Source organism: Panulirus ornatus, chromosome 18 (genome assembly GCF_036320965.1).
Source record: "Panulirus ornatus isolate Po-2019 chromosome 18, ASM3632096v1, whole genome shotgun sequence".
Taxonomy (NCBI): Eukaryota; Metazoa; Arthropoda; class Malacostraca; order Decapoda; family Palinuridae; genus Panulirus; species Panulirus ornatus.
Window position 1 is genome coordinate 12,071,534 of NC_092241.1, and position 24,860 is coordinate 12,096,393.

Below are 24,860 nucleotides of genomic sequence, written 5' to 3' on the forward strand. Positions count from 1 at the left end.
ATGCCTTCACCCTCTCAATCAATACCCTCGCATATTATTTACCAGGAATACTCAACAAACTTTTACCTCTGTAGTTTGAGCACTAACTCTTATCCCCTTTGCCTTTGTACAATGGCACTATGCAAGCATTCCGACAATCCTCAGGCACCTCACCATGAGTCATACATACGTTAAATAGCCTTACCAACCAGTCAAGAATACAGTCACACTCTTTTTGAACAAATTCCACTGCATATATATTGTATATATATATATATATATATATATATATATATATATATATATATATATATATATATATATATATATATATATATATATATATATATATATTTTTTTTTTTTTTTTTTTTTAACTTCGCCATTTCCCGCGTTTGCGAGGTAGCCTTAAGAACAGAGGACTGGGCCTCCGAGGGAAAATCCCCACCTGGCCCCCTCTCCGTTCCTTCCTTTGGAAAATAAAAAAAAAAAAAAAAAACGAAAGGGGAGGATTTCCAGCCACCCACTCCCTCCCCGTTCAGTCGCCTTCTACGACACGCAGGGAATACGTGGGAAGTATTCTTTCTCCCTTATCCCCAGTTATAATATATATATACATATATATATATATATATATATATGTATATATATATATATATATATATATATATATATATATATATATATATATATATATATATATATATATATATATATATATATATATATATATATATATATATATATATATATATATATATATATATATATATGTGAGAAATACTTAGAAAAGCAAATGGATTTGTATGTAGCATTTATGGATCTGGAGAAGGCATATGATAGAGTTGATAGAGATGCTCTGTGGAAGGTATTAAGAATATATAGTGTGGGAGGAAAGTTGTTAGAATCAGTGAAAAGTTTTTGTCGAGGATGTAAGGCATGTGTACGTGTAGGAAGAGAGGAAAGTGATTGGTTCTCAGTGAATGTAGGTTTGCTGCAGGTGTGTGTGATGTCTCCATGGTTGTTTAATTTGTTTATGGATGGGGTTGTTAGGGAGGTAAATGCAAGAGTTTTGGAAAGAGGGGCAAGTATAAAGTCTGTTGGGAATGAGAGAGCTTGGGAAGTGAGTCAGTTGTTGTTCGCTGATGATACAGCGCTGGTGGCTGATTCATGTGAGAAACTAAAGAAGCTGGTGACTGAGTTTGGTAAAGTGTGTGGAAGAAGAAAGTTAAGAGTAAATGTGAATAAGAGCAAGGTTATTAGGTACAGTAGGGTTGAAGGTCAAGCCAATTGGGAGGTGAGTTTGAATGGAGAATAACTGGAGGAAGTGAAGTGTTTTAGATATCTGGGAGTGGATCTGGCAGCGGATGGATCCATGGAAGCGGAAGTGGATCATAGGGTGGGGGAGGGGGCGAAAATTCTGGGGGCCTTGAAGAATGTGTGGAAGTCGAGAACATTATCTCGGAAAGCAAAAATGGGTATGTTTGAAGGAATAGTGGTTCCAACAATGTTGTATGGTTGCGAGGCGTGGGCTATGGATAGAGTTGTGCGCAGGAGGATGGATGTGCTGGAAATGAGATGTTTGAGGACAATGTGTGGTGTGAGGTGGTTTGATCGAGTGAGTAACGTAAGGGTAAGAGAGATGTGTGGAAATAAAAAGAGCGTGGTTGAGAGAGCAGAAGAGGGTGTTTTGAAGTGGTTTGGGCACATGGAGAGAATGAGTGAGGAAAGATTGACCAAGAGGATATATGTGTCGGAGGTGGAGGGAACGAGGAGAAGAGGGAGACCAAATTGGAGGTGGAAAGATGGAGTGAAAAAGATTTTGTGTGATCGGGGCCTGAACATGCAGGAGGGTGAAAGGAGGGCAAGGAATAGAGTGAATTGGAGCGATGTGGTATACCGGGGTTGACGTGCTGTCAGTGGATTGAATCAAGGCATGTGAAGCGTCTGGGTAAACCATGGAAAGCTGTGTAGGTATGTATATTTGCGTGTGTGGACGTATGTATATACATGTGTATGGGGGGGGTTGGGCCATTTCTTTCGTCTGTTTCCTTGCGCTACCTTGTGGGAGTATGTGATAGAGTGTAAGAAAGTAAATTCTCGATTAATATGGGTAAAACTGAAAGTTGATGGAGAGAGGTGGGTGATTATTGGTGCATATGCACCTGGGCATGAGAGGAAAGATCAAGAGAGGCAAGTGTTTTGGGAGCAGCTGAATGAGTGTGTTAGTGGTTTTGATGCACGAGACCGGGTTATAGTGATGGGTGATTTGAATGCAAAGGTGAGTAATGTGGCAATTGAGGGAATAATTGGTATACATGGGATGTTCAGTGTTGTAAATGGAAATGGTGAAGAGCTTGTAGATTTATGTGCTGAAAAAGGACTGATGATTGGGAATACCTGGCTTAAAAAGCGAGATATACATAAGTATACTTATGTAAGTAGGAGAGATGGCCAGAGAGCGTTATTGGATTACGTGTTAATTGACAGGCGTGCGAAAGAGAGACTTTTGGATGTTAATGTGCTGAGAGGTGCAACTGGAGGGATGTCTGATCATTATCTTGTGGAGGCTAAGGTGAAGATTTGTATGGGTTTTCAGAAAAGAAGAGTGAATGTTGGGGTGAAGAGGGTGGTGAGAGTAAGTGAGCTTGAGAAGGAGACCTGTGTGAGGAAGTACCAGGAGAGACTGAGTACAGAATGGAAAAAGGTGAGAACAATGGAAGCAAGGGGAGTGGGGGAGGAATGGGATGTATTTAGGGAATCAGTGATGGATTGCGCAAAAGATGCTTGTGGCATGAGAAGAGTGGGAGGTGGGTTGATTAGAAAGGGTAGTGAGTGGTGGGATGAAGAAGTAAGAGTATTAGTGAAAGAGAAGAGAGAGGCATTTGGACGATTTTTGAAGGGAAAAAATGCAATTGAGTGGGAGATGTATAAAAGAAAGAGACAGGAGGTCAAGAGAAAGGTGCAAGAGGTGAAAAAAAGGTCAAATAAGAGTTGGGGTGAGAGAGTATTATTAAATTTTAGGGAGAATAAAAAGATGTTCTGGAAGGAGGTAAATAAAGTGCGTAAGACAAGGGAGCAAATGGGAACTTCAGTGAAGGGCGCAAATGGGGAGATGATAACAAGTAGTGGTGATGTGAGAAGGAGATGGAGTGAGTATTTTGAAGGTTTGTTGAATGTGTTTGATGATAGAGTGGCAGATATAGGGTGTTTTGGTCGAGGTGGTGTGCAAAGTGAGAGGGTTAGGGAAAATGATTTGGTAAACAGAGAAGAGGTAGTGAAAACTTTGCGGAAGATGAAAGCCGGCAAGGCAGCAGGTTTGGATGGTATTGCAGTGGAATTTATTAAAAAAGGGGGTGACTGTATTGTTGACTGGTTGGTAAGGTTATTTAATGTATGTATGACTCATGGTGAGGTGTCTGAGGATTGGCGGAATGCGTGCATAGTGCCATTGTACAAAGGCAAAGGGGATAAGAGTGAGTGCTCAAATTACAGAGGTATAAGTTTGTTGAGTATTCCTGGTAAATTATATGGGAGGGTATCGATTGAGAGGGTGAAGGCATGTACAGAGCATCAGATTGGGGAAGAACAGTGTGGTTTCAGAAGTGGTAGAGGATGTGTGGATCAGGTGTTTGCTTTGAAGAATGTATGTGAGAAATACTTAGAAAAGCAAATGGATTTGTATGTAGCATTTATGGATCTGGAGAAGGCATATGATAGAGTTGATAGAGATGCTCTGTGGAAGGTATTAAGAATATATGGTGTGGGAGGAAAGTTGTTAGAAGCAGTGAAAAGTTTTTATCGAGGATTTAAGGCATGTGTACGTGTAGGAAGAGAGGAAAGTGATTGGTTCTCAGTGAATGTAGGTTTGCTGCAGGTGTGTGTGATGTCTCCATGGTTGTTTAATTTGTTTATGGATGGGGTTGTTAGGGAGGTAAATGCAAGAGTTTTGGAAAGAGGGGCAAGTATGAAGTCTGTTGGGGATGAGAGAGCTTGGGAAGTGAGTCAGTTGTTGTTCGCTGATGATACAACGCTGGTGGCTGATTCATGTGAGAAACTGCAGAAGTTGGTGACTGAGTTTGGTAAAGTGTGTGGAAGAAGAAAGTTAAGAGTAAATGTGAATAAGAGCAAGGTTATTAGGTACAGTAGGGTTGAAGGTCAAGTCAATTGGGAGGTGAGTTTGAATGGAGAAAAACTGGAGGAAGTGAAGTGTTTTAGATATCTGGGAGTGGATCTGGCAGCGGATGGATCCATGGAAGCGGAAGTGGATCATAGGGTGGGGGAGGGGGCGAGTATTCTGGGGGCCTTGAAGAATGTGTGGAAGTCGAGAACATTATCTCGGAAAGCAAAAATGGGTATGTTTGAAGGAATAGTGGTTCCAACAATGTTGTATGGTTGCGAGGCGTGGGCTATGGATAGAGTTGTGCGCAGGAGGATGGATGTGTTGGAAATGAGATGTTTGAGGACAATGTGTGGTGTGAGGTTGTTTGATCGAGTGAGTAACGTAAGGGTAAGAGAGATGTGTGGAAATAAAAAGAGCGTGGTTGAGAGAGCAGAAGAGGGTGTTTTGAAGTGGTTTGGGCACATGGAGAGAATGAGTGAGGAAAGATTGACCAAGAGGATATATGTGTCGGAGGTGGAGGGAACGAGGAGAAGAGGGAGACCAAATTGGAGGTGGAAAGATGGAGTGAAAAAGATTTTGTGTGATCGGGGCCTGAACATGCAGGAGGGTGAAAGGAGGGCAAGGAATAGAGTGAATTGGAGCGATGTGGTATACCGGGGTTGACGTGCTGTCAGTGGATTGAATCAAGGCATGTGAAGCGTCTGGGTAAACCATGGAAAGCTGTGTAGGTATGTATATTTGCGTGTGTGGACGTATGTATATACATGTGTATGGGGGGGGTTGGGCCATTTCTTTCGTCTGTTTCCTTGCGCTACCTTGTGGAAGTATGTGATAGAGTGTAAGAAAGTAAATTCTCGATTAATATGGGTAAAACTGAAAGTTGATGGAGAGAGGTGGGTGATTATTGGTGCATATGCACCTGGGCATGAGAGGAAAGATCAAGAGAGGCAAGTGTTTTGGGAGCAGCTGAATGAGTGTGTTAGTGGTTTTGATGCACGAGACCGGGTTATAGTGATGGGTGATTTGAATGCAAAGGTGAGTAATGTGGCAGTTGAGGGAATAATTGGTATACATGGGGTGTTCAGTGTTGTAAATGGAAATGGTGAAGAGCTTGTAGATTTATGTGCTGAAAAAGGACTGATGATTGGGAATACCTGGTTTAAAAAGCAAGATATACATAAGTATACTTATGTAAGTAGGAGAGATGGCCAGAGAGCGTTATTGGATTACGTGTTAATTGACAGGCGTGCGAAAGAGAGACTTTTGGATGTTAATGTGCTGAGAGGTGCAACTGGAGGGATGTCTGATCATTATCTTGTGGAGGCTAAGATGAAGATTTGTATGGGTTTTCAGAAAAGAAGAGTGAATGTTGGGGTGAAGAGGGTGGTGAGAGTAAGTGAGCTTGAGAAGGAGACCTGTGTGAGGAAGTACCAGGAGAGACTGAGTACAGAATGGGAAAAGGTGAGAACAATGGAAGCAAGGGGAGTGGGGGAGGAATGGGATGTATTTAGGGAATCAGTGATGGATTGCGCAAAAGATGCTTGTGGCATGAGAAGAGTGGGAGGTGGGTTGATTAGAAAGGGTAGTGAGTGGTGGGATGAAGAAGTAAGAGTATTAGTGAAAGAGAAGAGAGAGGCATTTGGACGATTTTTGCAGGGAAAAAATGCAATTGAGTGGGAGATGTATAAAAGAAAGAGACAGGAGGTCAAGAGAAAGGTGCAAGAGGTGAAAAAAAGGGCAAATAAGAGTTGGGGTGAGAGAGTATCATTAAATTTTAGGGAGAATAAAAAATGTTCTGGAAGGAGGTAAATAAAGTGCGTAAGACAAGGGAGCAAATGGGAACTTCAGTGAAGGGCGCAAATGGGGAGATGATAACAAGTAGTGGTGATGTGAGAAGGAGATGGAGTGAGTATTTTGAAGGTTTGTTGAATGTGTTTGATGATAGAGTGGCAGATATAGGGTGTTTTGGTCGAGGTGGTGTGCAAAGTGAGAGGGTTAGGGAAAATGATTTGGTAAACAGAGAAGAGGTAGTGAAAGCTTTGCGGAAGATGAAAGCCGGCAAGGCAGCAGGTTTGGATGGTATTGCAGTGGAATTTATTAAAAAAGGTGGTGACTGTATTGTTGACTGGTTGGTAAGGTTATTTAATGTATGTATGACTCATGGTGAGGTGTCTGAGGATTGGCGGAATGCGTGCATAGTGCCATTGTACAAAGGCAAAGGGGATAAGAGTGAGTGCTCAATTTACACAGGTATAAGTTTGTTGAGTATTCCTGGTAAATTATATGGGAGGGTATTGATTGAGAGGGTGAAGGCATGTACAGAGCATCAGATTGGGAAAGAACAGTGTGGTTTCAGAAGTGGTAGAGGATGTGTGGATCAGGTGTTTGCTTTGAAGAATGTATGTGAGAAATACTTAGAAAAGCAACTGGATTTGTATGTAGCATTTATGGATCTGGAGAAGGCATATGATAGAGTTGATAGAGATGCTCTGTGGAAGGTATTAAGAATATATGGTGTGGGAGGAAAGTTGTTAGAAGCAGTGAAAAGTTTTTATCGAGGATTTAAGGCATGTGTACGTGTAGGAAGAGAGGAAAGTGATTGGTTCTCAGTGAACGTAGGTTTGCTGCAGGTGTGTGTGATGTCTCCATGGTTGTTTAATTTGTTTATGGATGGGGTTGTTAGGGAGGTAAATGCAAGAGTTTTGGAAAGAGGGGCAAGTATGAAGTCTGTTGGGGATGAGAGAGCTTGGGAAGTGAGTCAGTTGTTGTTCGCTGATGATACAACGCTGGTGGCTGATTCATGTGAGAAACTGCAGAAGCTGGTGACTGAGTTTGGTAAAGTGTGTGGAAGAAGAAAGTTAAGAGTAAATGTGAATAAGAGCAAGGTTATTAGGTACAGTGGGGTTGAAGGTCAAGTCAATTGGGAGGTGAGTTTGAATGGAGAAAAACTGGAGGAAGTGAAGTGTTTTAGATATCTGGGAGTGGATCTGGCAGCGGATGGATCCATGGAAGCGGAAGTGGATCATAGGGTGGGGGAGGGGGCGAGTATTCTGGGGGCCTTGAAGAATGTGTGGAAGTCGAGAACATTATCTCGGAAAGCAAAAATGGGTATGTTTGAAGGAATAGTGGTTTCAACAATGTTGTATGGTTGCGAGGCGTGGGCTATGGATAGAGTTGTGCGCAGGAGGATGGATGTGTTGGAAATGAGATGTTTGAGGACAATGTGTGGTGTGAGGTGGTTTGATCGAGTGAGTAACGTAAGGGTAAGAGAGATGTGTGGAAATAAAAAGAGCGTGGTTGAGAGAGCAGAAGAGGGTGTTTTGAAGTGGTTTGGGCACATGGAGAGAATGAGTGAGGAAAGATTGACCAAGAGGATATATGTGTCGGAGGTGGAGGGAACGAGGAGAAGAGGGAGACCAAATTGGAGGTGGAAAGATGGAGTGAAAAAGATTTTGTGTGATCGGGGCCTGAACATGCAGGAGGGTGAAAGGAGGGCAAGGAATAGAGTGAATTGGAGCGATGTGGTATACCGGGGTTGACGTGCTGTCAGTGGATTGAATCAAGGCATGTGAAGCGTCTGGGGTAAACCATGGAAAGCTGTGTAGGTATGTATATTTGCGTGTGTGGACGTATGTATATACATGTGTATGGGGGGGGTCTGGCCATTTCTTTCGTCTGTTTCCTTGCGCTACCTTGTGGGAGTATGTGATAGAGTGTAAGAAAGTAAATTCTCGATTAATATGGGTAAAACTGAAAGTTGATGGAGAGAGGTGGGTGATTATTGGTGCATATGCACCTGGGCATGAGAGGAAAGATCAAGAGAGGCAAGTGTTTTGGGAGCAGCTGAATGAGTGTGTTAGTGGTTTTGATGCACGAGACCGGGTTATAGTGATGGGTGATTTGAATGCAAAGGTGAGTAATGTGGCAGTTGAGGGAATAATTGGTATACATGGGGCGTTCAGTGTTGTAAATGGAAATGGTGAAGAGCTTGTAGATTTATGTGCTGAAAAAGGACTGATGATTGGGAATACCTGGTTTAAAAAGCGAGATATACATAAGTATACTTATGTAAGTAGGAGAGATGGCCAGAGAGCGTTATTGGATTACGTGTTAATTGACAGGCGTGCGAAAGAGAGACTTTTGGATGTTAATGTGCTGAGAGGTGCAACTGGAGGGATGTCTGATCATTATCTTGTGGAGGCTAAGGTGAAGATTTGTATGGGTTTTCAGAAAAGAAGAGTGAATGTTGGGGTGAAGAGGGTGGTGAGAGTAAGTGAGCTTGAGAAGGAGACCTGTGTGAGGAAGTACCAGGAGAGACTGAGTACAGAATGGAAAAAGGTGAGAACAATGGAAGCAAGGGGAGTGGGGGAGGAATGGGATGTATTTAGGGAATCAGTGATGGATTGCGCAAAAGATGCTTGTGGCATGAGAAGAGTGGGAGGTGGGTTGATTAGAAAGGGTAGTGAGTGGTGAGATGAAGAAGTAAGAGTATTAGTGAAAGAGAAGAGAGAGGCATTTGGACGATTTTTGAAGGGAAAAAATGCAATTGAGTGGGATATGTATAAAGGAAAGAGACAGGAGGTCAAGAGAAAGGTGCAAGAGGTGAAAAAAAGGGCAAATAAGAGCTGGGGTGAGAGAGTATCATTAAATTTTAGGGAGAATAAAATGATGTTCTGGAAGGAGGTAAATAAAGTGCGTAAGACAAGGGAGCAAATGGGAACTTCAGTGAAGGGCGCAAATGGGGAGATGATAACAAGTAGTGGTGATGTGAGAAGGAGATGGAGTGAGTATTTTGAAGGTTTGTTGAATGTGTTTGATGATAGAGTGGCAGATATAGGGTGTTTTGGTCGAGGTGGTGTGCAAAGTGAGAGGGTTAGGGAAAATGATTTGGTAAACAGAATAGAAGTAGTGAAAACTTTGCGGAAGATGAAAGCCGGCAAGGCAGCAGGTTTGGATGGCATTGCAGTGGAATTTATTAAAAAGGGGGGTGACTGTATTGTTGACTGGTTGGTAAGGTTATTTAATTTATGTATGACTCATGGTGAGGTGTCTGAGGATCGGCGGAATGCGTGCATAGTGACATTGTACAAAGGCAAAGGGGATAAGAGTGAGTGCTCAAATTACAGAGGTATAAGTTTGTTGAGTATTCCTGGTAAATTATATGGGAGGGTATTTATTGAGAGGGTGAAGGCATGTACAGAGCATCAGATTGGGGAAGAACAGTGTGGTTTCAGAAGTGGTAGAAGATGTGTGGATCAGGTGTTTGCTTTGAAGAATGTATGTGAGAAATACTTAGAAAAGCAAATGGATTTGTATGTAGCATTTATGGATCTGGGGAAGGCATATGATAGAGTTGATAGAGATGCTCTGTGGAAGGTATTAAGAATATATGGTGTGGGAGGAAAGTTGTTAGAAGCAGTGAAAAGTTTTATCGAGGATTTAAGGCATGTGTACGTGTAGGAAGAGAGGAAAGTGATTGATATATATATATATATATATATATATATATATATATATATATATATATTTATAAATATATATATATATATATATATATATATATATATATATATATATATATATATATATATATATATATATATATATATATATATATATATATATATATATATATATATATATATATATACATATATACTTTTTATTATCATTATTTTGCTTTGTCGCTGTGTCCCGCGTTTGCGAGGTAGCGGAAGGAAACATACGACAGAAATGGCCAAACTCACCCCAATACACATGTATAAACATACACGTCCACACACGCAAATATACATACATCTTAGTGTACACATATAAATGCACACACAGACATATACATATATACACATGCACACAATTCACACTGTCTGCCTTTATGCATTCCCATCTCCACCTCGCCACATGTGGAATAACGTCCCCCTCCCCCCCTTATGTGTGCGACGTAGCGCTAGGAAAAGACAAAAAAAGGCCCCAATCGTTCACACTCAGTCTCTAGCTGTCATGCAATAATTCTCGGAACCACAGCTCCCTTTCCACATCCAGGCCCGACACAACTTTCCATGGTTTACACTAAACGCTTCACATGCCCTGATTCAATCCATTGACATCACGTCGACCTCGGTATGCCACATCGCTCCAATTCACTTTATTCCTCGCCCGCCTTTCACCCTTCTGCATGTTCAGGCCCCGATCACTCAAAATCTCTTTCACTACATTATTTCACCTCCAATTTGGTCTCCCACTTCTCCTCGTTCCCTCCACCTCCGACACATATATCCTCTTGGTCAATCTTTTCTCACTCTTTCTCTCCACGCGCCCAAACCATTTCAAAATACCCTCTTCTGCTCTCTCAACCACGCTCTTCTTATTTCCATATATCTCTCTTTCCCTTACATTACGTACCCGATCAATCCACCTCACACCACATATTGTCCTCAAACATCTTATTTCGAGCACATCCACCCTCCTGCGCACTACTCTATCCATAGCCCACGCCTCGCAACCATACAACATTGTTGGAACTACTATTCCTTCAAACATGCCCATTTTTGCTTTCCGAGATAATGTTCTCGACTTCCACACACTCTTCAAGGCTCCCAGGATTTTCGCCCATACCCTAACCTATTATTCACTTCCGTTTCCATGGTTCTATCCGCTGCCAGATCCACTCCTAGATATCTAAAACACTTTACTTCCTCCAGTTTTTCTCCATTCAAACTTACCTCCCAATTGACTTGACCCTTAACCCTACTGTACCTAATAACCTTTCTCTTATTCACATTTACTCTTAACTTTCTTCTTTCATACACTTTACCAAACTCAGTCACCAGTTTCTCACATGAATCAGCCACCAGCGCTGTATCATCAGCGAACAACAACTGACTCACTTCCCAAGCTCTCTCATCCCCAACCGACTGCATACTCGCCCCTCTTTCCAAAACTCTTGCATTCACCTCCCTAACAACCCCATCCATAAACAAATCACACAACCATGGAAACATCACACACCCCTGCCGCAAACCTACATATATATATATACATATGTATATATGTATTTATTTATATATATATATATATATATATATATATATATATATATATATATATATATATATATATATATATATATATATATATATATATATATATATATATATATATATATATATATATATATATATATATATATATATATATATATATATATATATATATATATATATATATATATATATATATATATATATATATATATATATATATATATATATATATATATCTTCACCTTAGCCTCCACAAGATAATGATCAGACATCCCTCCAGTTGCACCTCTCAGCACATTGACATCCAAAAGTCTCTCTTTCGCACGCCTGTCAATTAACACGTAATCCAATAACGCTCTCTGGCCATCTCTCCTACTTACATAAGTATACTTATGTATATCCCGCTTTTTAAACCAGGTATTCCCAATCATCAGTCCTTTTTCAGCACATAACTCTACAAGCTCTTCACCATTTCCATTTACAACACTGAACACCCCATGCATACCAATTATTCCCTCAACTGCCACATTACTCACCTTTGCATTCAAATCACCCATCACTATAACCCGGTCTCGTGCATCAAAACCGCTAACACACTCATTTAGCTGCTCCCAAAACACTTGCCTCTCATGATCTTTCTTCTCATGCCCAGGTGCATATGCACCAATAATCACCCACCTCTCTCCATCAACTTTCAATTTTACCCATATTAATCGAGAATTTACTTTCTTACATTCTATCACATACTCCCACAACTCCTGTTTCAGGAGTATTGCTACTCCTTCCCTTGCTCTTGTCCTCTCACTAACCCCTGACTTCACTCCCCAGACATTTCCAAACCACTCTTCCCCTTTACCCTTGAGCTGGTACCCTATATCTGGTAAATTATATGGGAGGGTATTGATTGAGAGGGTGAAGGCATGTACAGAGCATCAGATTGGGGAAGAGCAGTGTGGTTTCAGAAGTGGTAGAGGATGTGTGGATCAGGTGTTTGCTTTGAAGAATGTATGTGAGAAATACTTAGAAAAGCAAATGGATTTGTATGTAGCATTTATGGATCTGGAGAAGGCATATGATAGAGTTGATAGAGATGCTCTGTGGAAGGTATTAAGAATATATGGTGTGGGAGGCAAGTTGTTAGAAGCAGTGAAAAGTTTTTATCGAGGATGTAAGGCATGTGTACGTGTAGGAAGAGAGGAAAGTGATTGGTTCTCAGTGAATGTAGGTTTGCGGCAGGGGTGTGTGATGTCTCCATGGTTGTTTAATTTGTTTATGGATGGGGTTGTTAGGGAGGTAAATGCAAGAGTCTTGGAAAGAGGGGCAAGTATGAAGTCTGTTGGGGATGAGAGAGCTTGGGAAGTGAGTCAGTTGTTGTTCGCTGATGATACAGCGCTGGTGGCGGATTCATGTGAGAAACTGCAGAAGCTGGTGACGGAGTTTGGTAAAGTGTGTGGAAGAAGAAAGTTACGAGTAAATGTGAATAAGAGCAAGGTTATTAGGTACAGTAGGGTTGAGGGTCAAGTCAATTGGGAGGTGAGTTTGAATGGAGAAAAACTGGAGGAAGTGAAGTGTTTTAGATATCTGGGAGTGGATCTGTCAGCGGATGGAACCATGGAAGCGGAAGTGGATCATAGGGTGGGGGAGGGGGCGAAAATTTTGGGAGCCTTGAAAAATGTGTGGAAGTCGAGAACATTATCCCGGAAAGGAAAAATGGGTATGTTTGAAGGAATAGTGGTTCCAACAATGTTGTATGGTTGCGAGGCGTGGGCTATGGATAGAGTTGTGCGCAGGAGGATGGATGTGCTGGAAATGAGATGTTTGAGGACAATGTGTGGTGTGAGGTGGTTTGATCGAGTAAGTAACGTAAGGGTAAGAGAGATGTGTGGAAATAAAAAGAGCGTGGTTGAGAGAGCAGAAGAGGGTGTTTTGAAATGGTTTGGGCACATGGAGAGAATGAGTGAGGAAAGATTGACCAAGAGGATATATGTGTCGGAGGTGGAGGGAACGAGGAGAAGAGGGAGACCAAATTGGAGGTGGAAAGATGGAGTGAAAAGGATTTTGTGTGATCGGGGCCTGAACATGCAGGAGGGTGAAAGGAGGGCAAGGAATAGAGTGAATTGGGGCGATGTGGTATACAGGGGTTGACGTGCTGTCAGTGGATTGAATCAAGGCATGTGAAGCGTCCGGGTAAACCATGGAAAGCTGTGTAGGTATGTATATTTGCGTGTGTGGACGTGTGTATGTACATGTGTATGGGGGGGTTGGGCCATTTCTTTCGTCTGTTTCCTTGCGCTACCTCGCAAACGCGGGAGACAGCGACGAGGTATAAAAAAAAAAAAAAAAAAAATATATATATATATATATATATATATATATATATATATATATATATATATATATATATATATATATATATATATATATATATAAAAGAGCGTACTTGAGAGAGCAGAAGAGGTGTGTTTTGAAATGGTTTGGGCACATGGAGAGAATGAGTGAGGAAGGATTGACCAAAAGGTTATATGTGTCGGAGGTGGAGGGAACAAGGAGAAGTGGGAGACCAAATTGGAGGTGGAAATATGGAGTGAAAATGATTTTGAGTGATCGGGGCCTGAACATGCAGGAGGATGAAAGGCGGGCATGGAACAGAGTGAACTTGATCGATATGGTATACCGGGGTCGACCTGTTGTCAATCGATTGAATCAGGGCATGTGAAGCGTCTGGGGTAAACCATGGAAAGTTCTGTGGGGCCTGGATGTGGAAAGGAAACTGTGATTTCGGGCATTATTGCATGACAGCTAGAGCCTGAGTGTGAACGAATGGGGCCTACGTTGTCTTTTCCTAGCGCTACCACGCACACAGAGGGGGGAGGGGGATTTATTCCATGTGTGGCGAGGTGGGGATGGGAATGAATAAAGGCAGACAGTGTGAATTTTGTGCATGTGTATATATGTCTGTGTCTGTGTGTATATTTATATGTGTACATTGAGATGTATGGGTGTGTATATTTGCGTGTGTGGACGTGTATGTATATACATGTGTATGGACGTGTATGTATATACATATGTATGGGGGTGGGTAGCGCCATTTCTTTCGTCTGTTTCTTTGCGCTACCTCGCAAACGCGGGAGACAGTGACAAAGCAAAATAATAGAAATAATAATATATATATATATATATATATATATATATATATATATATATATATATATATATATATTTCTTTCAAAATATTTGCCATTTCCCGCATTAGCAAGGTAGCGTTAAGAACAGAGGACCTGGGCCTCTGAGGTAATATCCTCACCTGGCCCCCTTCTCTGCTCCTTATATATATATATATATTTATTTATATATATATATATATATATATATATATATATATATATATATATATATATATATATATATATATATATATATATATATATATATATATGTATATATCATCTTCCGCAAAGCTTTTACTACCTCTTCTCTGTTTACCAAATAATTTTCCCTAACCCTCTCACTTTGCACACCACCTCGACCCAAACACCCTATATCTGCCACTCTGTCATCAGACACATTCAACAAACCTTCAAAATACTCATTCCATCTCCTTCTCACATCACCACTACTTGTTATCACCTCCCCATTTACGCCCTTCACTGAAGTTCCCATTTGCTCCCTTGTCTTACGCACCCTATTTACCTCCTTCCAGAACATCTTTTTATTCTCCCTAAAATTTACTGATAGTCTCTTACCCCAACTCTCATTTGCCCTTTTTTTCACCTCTTGCACCTTTCTCTTTACCTCCTGTCTCTTTCTTTTATACTTCACCCACTCAATTGCATTTTTTCCCTGCAAAAATCGTCCAAATGCCTCTCTCTTCTCTTTCACTAATACTCTTACTTCTTCATCCCACCACTCACTACCCTTTCTAAACAGCCCACCTCCCACTCTTCTCATGCCACAAGCATCTTTTGCGCAATCCATCACTGATTCCCTAAATACATCCCATTCCTCCCCCACTCCCCTTACTTCCATTGTTCTCACCTTTTTCCATTCTGTACACAGTCTCTCCTGATACTTCCTCACACAGGTCTCCTTCCCAACCTCACTTACTCTCACCACCTTCTTCACCCCAACATTCACTCTTCTTTTCTGAAAACCCTTACTAATCTTCACCTTAGCCTCCACAAGATAATGATCAGACATCCCTCCAGTTGCACCTCTCAGCACATTGACATCCAAAAGTCTCTCTTTCGCACGCCTGTCAATTAACACGTAATCCAATAACGCTCTCTGGCCATCTCTCCTACTTACATAAGTATACTTATGTATATCTCGCTTTTTAAACCAGGTATTCCCAATCATCAGTCCTTTTTCAGCACATAAATCTACAAGCTCCTCACCATTTCCATTTACAACACTGAACACCCCATGCATACCAATTATTCCCTCAACTGCCACATTACTCATTACTCAGCAGGTTTGGATGGTATTGCAGTGGAATTTATTAAAAAAGGGGGTGACTGTATTGTTGACTGGTTGGTAAGGTTATTTAATGTATGTATGACTCATGGTGAGGTGCCTGAGGATTGGCGGAATGCGTGCATAGTGCCATTGTACAAAGGCAAAGGGGATAAGAGTGAGTGCTCAAATTACAGAGGTATAAGTTTGTTGAGTATTCCTGGTAAATTATATGGGAGGGTATTGATTGAGAGGGTGAAGGCATGTACAGAGCATCAGATTGGGGAAGAGCAGTGTGGTTTCAGAAGTGGTAGAGGATGTGTGGATCAGGTGTTTGCTTTGAAGAATGTATGTGAGAAATACTTAGAAAAGCAAATGGATTTGTATGTAGCATTTATGGATCTGGAGAAGGCATATGATAGAGTTGATAGAGATGCTCTGTGGAAGGTATTAAGAATATATGGTGTGGGAGGCAAGTTGTTAGAAGCAGTGAAAAGTTTTTATCGAGGATGTAAGGCATGTTTACGTGTAGGAAGAGAGGAAAGTGATTGGTTCTCAGTGAATGTAGGTTTGCGGCAGGGGTGTGTGATGTCTCCATGGTTGTTTAATTTGTTTATGGATGGGGTTGTTAGGGAGGTAAATGCAAGAGTCTTGGAAAGAGGGGCAAGTATGAAGTCTGTTGGGGATGAGAGAGCTTGGGAAGTGAGTCAGTTGTTGTTCGCTGATGATACAGCGCTGGTGGCTGATTCATGTGAGAAACTGCAGAAGCTGGTGACGGAGTTTGGTAAAGTGTGTGGAAGAAGAAAGTTAAGAGTAAATGTGAATAAGAGCAAGGTTATTAGGTACAGTAGGGTTGAGGGTCAAGTCAATTGGGAGGTGAGTTTGAATGGAGAAAAACTGGAGGAAGTGAAGTGTTTTAGATATCTGGGAGTGGATCTGTCAGCGGATGGAACCATGGAAGCGGAAGTGGATCATAGGGTGGGGGAGGGGGCGAAAATTTTGGGAGCCTTGAAAAATATTTTGTGTGGAAGTCGAGAACATTATCTCGGAAAGCAAAAATGGGTATGTTTGAAGGAATAGTGGTTCCAACAATGTTGTATGGTTGCGAGGCGTGGGCTATGGATAGAGTTGTGCGCAGGAGGATGGATGTGCTGGAAATGAGATGTTTGAGGACAATGTGTGGTGTGAGGTGGTTTGATCGAGTAAGTAACGTAAGGGTAAGAGAGATGTGTGGAAATAAAAAGAGCGTGGTTGAGAGAGCAGAAGAGGGTGTTTTGAAATTGTTTGGGTACATGGAGAGAATGAGTGGGGAAAGATTGACCAAGAGGATATATGTGTCGGAGGTGGAGGGAACGAGGAGAAGAGGGAGACCAAATTGGAGGTGGAAAGATGGAGTGAAAAGGATTTTGTGTGATCGGGGCCTGAACATGCAGGAGGGTGAAAGGAGGGCAAGGAATAGAGTGAATTGGAGCGATGTGGTATACAGGGGTTGACGTGCTGTCAGTGGATTGAATCAAGGCATGTGAAGCGTCCGGGGTAAACCATGGAAAGCTGTGTAGGTATGTATATTTGCGTGTGTGGACGTGTGTATGTACATGTGTATGGGGGGGGTTGGGCCATTTCTTTCGTCTGTTTCCTTGCGCTACCTCGCAACCGCGGGAGACAGCGACGAGGTATAAAAAAAAAAGAAAATATATATATTGGAAAAGATCACAACTTTGCCCGTGATCAAGTATATTCTTACAAGTCCAATAGAAAAATGAAACACGATAAGTTCTCAGATGCACTTTTGTGTAATAATCACATCATCATTCGAGACAAAAGAGAGGAATATAACTGTTAGTTAATACACAACTACGAGACGTAGCTAGGACGCTATTTGGTAAGCATGTGATTGTGGAAGACAGACAAAGAGCGTATTATAAACTTATTATGCGGACAAGAATGTGAATTGTTTACAAATTGTATCCACAATTAAGCTATCCAATTTGCATAGACCTTCACTAATATGAAGATTGTAATTCTTTCTGTCTAATAATAGAAGATTCAATGTTATTTCTTGTGGTACTGGAATTAGAGTTAATAGCTGAGGTGACATTACTCCCGTCAATATAATGACCATAGATTTTAACGTGATGAAAGAAGGCTTTTGATTCTTTTGCTATTATTATACTACATGTTTCTTAAATCTAACAGAAAGATTCTTACCAGTCTGCCCAAAATAAAACTTATCACAATTTCTACATGGCACTTTATAAATGCATCCAGAAAAATGTTCTAATGAGTTTCTGAATAAGATATTCTTTACAGTATTATTGTTGCTGAAGGCAATATTCAAATTGAATAAAATAAGCAACATGGGAAGTAAAATATAATCATTTTTAAAAGGGAGAACTAAAAGATTCTTGGTATCAATGGGAGGCCTGGGCTCCACTCCATAAAATGATTTCTTTGCTAACTTAAGGGATTTATCAATGAATGATCTAGGGTACTTTCACTTAGATCCAATCGAATATATCTTCTCAAACTCATCGTCAATAAAGTCTTGACTGCAAATACGTAATGCCGTAAGGAACAGATTTAAGTAGATGAGTAATAATGGATATATGAGCAAACATTTGTTGGTTTTCTATATATGCTAAACTTAGACCTGTTTCCTTGTCTAAGGGCCATGCAATCGAAAATGGTAACATACCATTATTTTCATTTTCTTCAGGTCAATTTGATGGTAGGTGCTAGATTGTTAAGTAAGGGGAGAAATGTTTGTAAATTCTCATTTGTTGGCCAAGCGCAAAGAACATCATCTACGTACCTAAACCAAATTGCATTAGATGGTAAGATATCCTTTAGTAATTTTGTTTCAAGGAATCCCATACTAAGATTACTCAGTACAGGTGAAAGCGGATTACCCATTGCCATGCCAGTTTTTTGAGCATAATATTCTCCATTGACTTAGAATACATAGCCTTTTATACAAAATATACGTTAAATGAAAACAGACTTTGAAACAAGTATATGAATATCATACAAGACATCAAGTAAATATTCTAAGAGATCATCAAATGGAGCTTTTATGAACAGTGATGAAAGATCAAAGCTAACAAGTTGGAAATCATAATTAACAATGATACTGTTAAGCTTGTTAACTAAATCTACATTGCTCATGATATCAGAATTTGATATCTTACCCACAATTTATGTGATGGAGCCTAATCAACTCACTATAGTTCTTGCTGGAAAATTTTATATATGTGTTTTTATAAGTCCATACATATATGGTGATGAAGGGGTAAAAAATGATAAACTTTTGATAAGAGAACCATTACCTTTCAACAGGAACTTCAGTTCTTTATTGAAATGGGAGTCAACTGCTTCTAGGGGATTCTTACTTAGTTTAAAATACATCATGTTATCGTTTAAAAGATCATTCCTTTTAGACATTTGATTACTTTTGCCCATAAACACAACAGTGTTAGCCTTATCTGCTTTAGTGATATGTGTAACATTGTCTATTTTAAAGTGTGAATAGCTTTCATAAATCTTTGTGGGTAATATGGGTAAAACTGAATATGAATGGAGAGAGATGGGTGATTATTGGTGCCTACGTATCTGGTCATGAAAAGAAAGATCATGAGCGGCAAGTGTTTTGGGCAACAGCTGAGTGAGTGTTTTAGTAGCTTTGATGCACGAGGCCGGGTTATATTGATAGGTGATTTGAATGCAAAGGTGAGTGATGTGGCAGTTGAGGGAGAAATTGGTGTACATGGGGTGTTCAGTGTTGTAATTGAAAATGGTGAAGAGCTTACGGATCTGTGTGCTGAAAAAGTCCCTGTGATTGGAAATACCTGGTTTAAAAAGAGATATACATAAGTATACGTATGTGAGTGGGAGAGATGGTCAAAGGACGTTATTAGATTACATGTCAATTGATAGGCGTGTAATATAGAGACTTGTGGATGTTAATGTGCTGAGAGGGACAGCTGGAGGATGTCTGATCACTATCTTGTGGTGGCAAGGGTGAGGATTTGTAGAGGTTTGTAGAAAAGAAGAGAGAATGTTGGGAGGAAGAGTGATGAGAGTAAGTAAGCTTGGAAGGGAGACTTGTGTGAGAAAGTGAGAGCAAATGACGTGAGGGGAGTGGAAGGAGGAACAGCATGTATTTAGGGAGGTAGTGATCGTTTGCTCAAAAGATGCATGTTGCATGAGAAAGGTGGGAGGTGAGCAGATTAGAAAAGGTAGTGAGTGGTGGGTTGAACTAAGGTTGTTAGTTAAAGAGAAGAGAGAGCCCTTTAGACGATATTTGTAGGGAAGTAATGCAAATGACTAAGAGATGTATAAAAGAAAGCGGCAGGAGACTAAGAGAAAGGTGCATGAGGTGAAAAGAGAGCAAATTAGAGTTGGGATGAGATATCATCGACAAATTTCAGGAGAATGAAATGATGTTTTGGAAAGAGGTAAATAAAGTGCGTAAGAAAAAAGAACAAGTGGGAACATCCGTGAAGGGGGTAAATGGGGAGGTAATGATAAGTAGTGATGAAGTGAGGAGGTGATGGAGTGAGCATTTTGAAGGTTTGTTGAATGTGTTTGATAATAGAGTAGCAGATATAGGTTGTTTTGGTCAGGTAGGTGTGCAAAGTGGTAGGGTCAGGGAGAATGGTTTGGTGAACAGGGAAGAGTTAGTGAAAGCATGGCGGAAGAAAAAAGCCGGCAAGATAGCGGGTTTGGATGGTATTGCTGTAGAATTTATCAAAAAAGGAGGTGACTGTGATGTTGATTGGTTGGTAAGGATATCCGTGTGTATGGATCACGGTGAAGTGCCTAAGTATTGGCGGAATGCATGCATAGTGCCATTGTACAAAGGCAAATTACAGAGGCATATGTTTGTTGAGTATTCCTGGGAAATTACATGGAGGGTATTCATTGAGAAGGTAAGGGCATGTACAGTGCATCAGATTAGGGAAGAGCAGTGTGGTTTCAAGAGTTGTAGAAGATATGTGGATCAGGTGTTTGCTTTGAAGAATGTATGTGACAAATACTTGGAAAAACATGGATTCGTATGTAGCTTTTATGGATCTGGAAAAGGCATATGATAAGGTTGATTGAGATGCTTTGTGGAAGGTTTCAAGAGTAAATAATGCAGGAGTAAGTCGTTAGAAGCATTGAAAGGTTTTTACAAAGGATGTAAGGCATGTATATGAGTAGGAAGAGACATTCACTGGTTCCCAGTGAATGTCGGTTTGCGAAAGGGGTGCGTGATGTTTCCACGGTTGTTTGATATGTTTATGGATGGGGTAGTTAGGGAGGTGAATGTAAGAGTTTTGGAGAGAGGGGCAAGTACGCAGTCTGTTCTGGATGAGAGGCTTGGAAAGTGAGTCAGATGTTCGCTGATGATCCAGTGCTGGTGGCTGATTCGGGTGAATATGGTGACTGAGTTTGGTAAAGTTTTTGAAAGAAGAAAGTTGAGAGCAAATGTGAATAAGAGCAAGGTTATTAAGTTCTGTAGGTTTAACGGACAAGTTAACTGGGAGGTAAGTTTGAATGGAGAAAAACTGGAGGAAGTGAAGCGTTTTAGATATCTGGGAGTGGACTTATCAGCGGAAGGAACCATGGAATCGGAATTGAGTCACAGGGTGGGGAAGGGGGAATGCTGCTTCCTTTGTAGTGGGGTGGCGACGGAAATGGATGATGGAGACAAGTATGAATATGCGCATGTGTATATATGTATATATCTGTGTATACATATACGTATATGTACGTTGAAATGTATATGTGTGTATCTATGCGTGTATGGGCGCTTATGTACAAATATGTGTATATGAGTGGTTGGTCATTCTTCTTCTGTTCCTTCCGCTAACTCGCTGATGCGGGAAACAGCGATTAAGTATAATAAAGTATATATGATAAAATATAGTCGTACAAGGTGACTAAAGGGGACGGGAGCGGGGGGCTGGAAGCCCTCCCTTCCTTGTATTTTAACTTTCTAAAAGGGGAAACAGAAGGAGTCACGCGGGGAGTGCTAATCCTCCTCGTAGACTCAGATTGGGGTGTCTAAATGTGTGTGGATGTAACAAAGATGAGAAAAAAGGGGAGATAGGTAGTATGTTTGAGGAAAAGAACCTGGATGTTTTGGCTCTGAGTGAAACGAAGCTCAAGGGTAAAGGGGAAGAGTGGTTTCGGAATGTCTTGGGAGCAAAGTCAGGGGTTAGTGAGAGGACAAGAGCAAGGGAAGGAGTAGCACTACTCCTGAAACAGGAGTGGTGGGAGTATGTGATAGAGCGTAAAAAAGTAAAATCTAGATTTATATGGGTAAAACTGAAAGTTGGTGGAGAGAGATGGGTGATTATTGGTGCATATGCACATGGGCATCAGAAGAAAGATCATGAGAGGCAAGTGTTTTGGGAGCAGCTGAATGAGTGTGTTCGTGGTTTTGATGCACGAGACTGGTTTATAGTGATGGGTGATTTGAATGCAAAGGTGAGTAATGTGGCAGTCGAGGGAATAATTGGTATACATGGGATGTTCAGTGTTGAAGAGCTTGTAGATTTGTGTGTTGAAAAAGGACTGGTGATTGGGTATACCTAGTTTAAAAAGAGAGGTATACATAAGTATACGTATGTAAGTAGGAGAGATGGCCAGAGAGCGTTATTGGATTACGTGTTAATTGATAGGCGGCGAAAGAGAGACTTTTGAATGTAAATGTGCTGAGAGGTGCAACTGGAGGAATGTCTGATCATTATCTTGTGGAGGCGAAGGTGAAGATTTGTAGAGGTTTTCAGAGAAGAAGAGAGAATGTTGTGGTGAAGAGAGTGGTGAGAGTAAATGAGCTTGGGAAGGAGACTTGTGTGAGGAAGTACCAGGAGAGACTGAGTACAGAATGGAAAAAGGTGAGAACAAAGGAGGTAAGGGGAGTGGGGGAGGAATGGGATATATTTAAGGAAGCAGTAATGGCTTGCGCAAAAGATGCTTGTGGCATGAGAAGCGTGGGAGGTGGGCATATTAGAAAGGGTAGTGAGTGGTGGGATGAAGATATAAGATTGTTAGTGAATGAGAAGAGATAGGCATTTGGAGGATTTTTGCAGGTAAAAAATGCAAATGAGTGGGAGATGTATAAAAGAAAGAGGCAGGAGTTCAAGAGAAAGGTGCGAGGCCAAATGAGAGTTGGGGTGAGAGAGTGTCATTAAATTCTAGGGAGAATAAAAAGATGTTTTAGGAGTTAAATAAAGTACGTAAGATAAGGGAACAAATGGGAACTTAGTGAATGGGGCTAATGGGTAAATGATAACAAGTAGTGGTGATGTGAGAAGGAGATGGAGTGAGTATTTTGAAGGTTTGTTGAATGTGTTTGATGATAAAGTGGCAGATATAGGGTGTTTTGGTCGAGGTGGTATGCAAAGTGAGAAGGTTAGGGAAAATGATTTGGTAAACAGAGAAGAGGTAGTAAAAGATTTGCGGAAGATGAAAGCCGGGAAGGCAGCGGGTTTGGATGGTATTGCTGTGGAATCTATCAAAAAGGGGGTGACTGTATTGTTGACTGGTTGGTAAGGTTATCTAATGTATGTAGGAATCATAGTGAGATGCCTGAGGATTGGCGGAATGCTTGCATAGTGTCATTGTACAAAAACATAGGGGATTAAGCGTGAGTGCTTAAATTACAGAGGTATAAGCTTATTGAGTATTCCTGGGAAATTATATGGGAGGGTATTGACTGAGAGGGTGTAGGCATGTACAGAGCATTGTGGTTTAAGAAGTGGTAGAGGATGTATGGATCAGGTGTTTGCTATGAAGAATACATATGAGAAATACTTAGAAAAGCAAATGGATTTGTATGTAGCATTATTGGATCTGGAGAATATGTGGTGTGGGAGGCAAGTTGTTAGAAGCAGTGAAAAGTTTTTATCGAGGATGTAAGGCATGTATACGTGTAGGAAGAGAGGAAAGTGATTGGTTCTCAGTGAATGTAGGTTTACAGTAGAGGTTTGTGATGTCTCCATGGTTGTTTAATTTGTTTATAGATGGGGTTGTTAGGCAGGTGAATGCAAGAGTTTTGGAAAGAGCGGCAAGTATGCAGTCTGTTGTGGATGAGAGAGCTTGGAAAGTGTCAGTTGTTTGCTGATGATACACCGCTGGTGGCAGACTCATGTGAGGAACTGCAGAAGCTGGTGACTTATTTTGGTAAAGTGTGTGAAAGAAGAATGTTGAGAGTAAATGTGAATAAGAGCAAGGTTATTAGGTACAGTAGGGTTGAGGGGCAAGGCAATTGGGAGGTAAGTTTGAATGGAGAAAAACTGTAGGAAGTAAAGTGTTTTAGATATCTGAGAGTGGATTTGACAGCGGATTGAACCAGGGAAGCGGAAGTGAATCATAGGGTCGGGGAGGGGTCGAAGATTCTGGGGGGCTTGAAGAATGTGTGGAAGTCGAGAACATTATCTCGGAAAGCAAAAATGGGTAAGTTTGAAGGAATAGTGGTTCCAACAATGTTGTATGGTTGCGAGGTGTGGGCCATGGATAGAGTTCTGCGCAGGAGGGTGGGTGTTCTGTAAATGAGATGTTTGAGGACAATATGTGGTGTGAGGTGGTTTGACCGAGTAAGTAATGTAAGGGTGAGAGAGATGTGCGGTAATTAAAAGAGTGTGGTTGAGAGAGCAGAAGAGGGTGTATTGAAATGGTTGGTCACATGGAGAGAATGAGTGAGGAAAGGTTGGCCAAGAGAATATATGTGTCAGAGGTGGAGGGAACGAGAAGTGGGAGACGAAATTGGATGTGGAAAGATGGTGTGAAAAAGATTTTGAGTGATCGGGGCCTGAATACGCAGGAGGGTGAAAGGCGTCAAGGAATAGAGTGAATTGGATGGATGTGGTATACCGGGGTCGAACTGCTGTCAATGGATTGAACCAGAGCATGTGAAGCGTCTGGGGTAACTATGGAAAGCTCTGTGGGGCCTGGATGTGGAAAGGGAGCTGTGGTTTCGGTGCATTATTACATGACAGCTAGAGACTGAGTGTGAACGAAAGTGGCCTTTGTTGTCTTTTCCTAGCGCGATCTCGCACACATGAGGGGGGAGGGGGATGGTATTCCATGTGTGGCGAGGTGGCGATGGTAATGAATAAAGGCAGATAGTATGAATCACGTTCATGTGATAATATGTATATGTGTGTGTATATGTGTATATGTATATGTGTGTGTATATATATGTATACCTTGAGATGTATAGGTATGTATATTTGCGTGTGTGGACGTGTATGTATATGAATGTATATGTGGGTG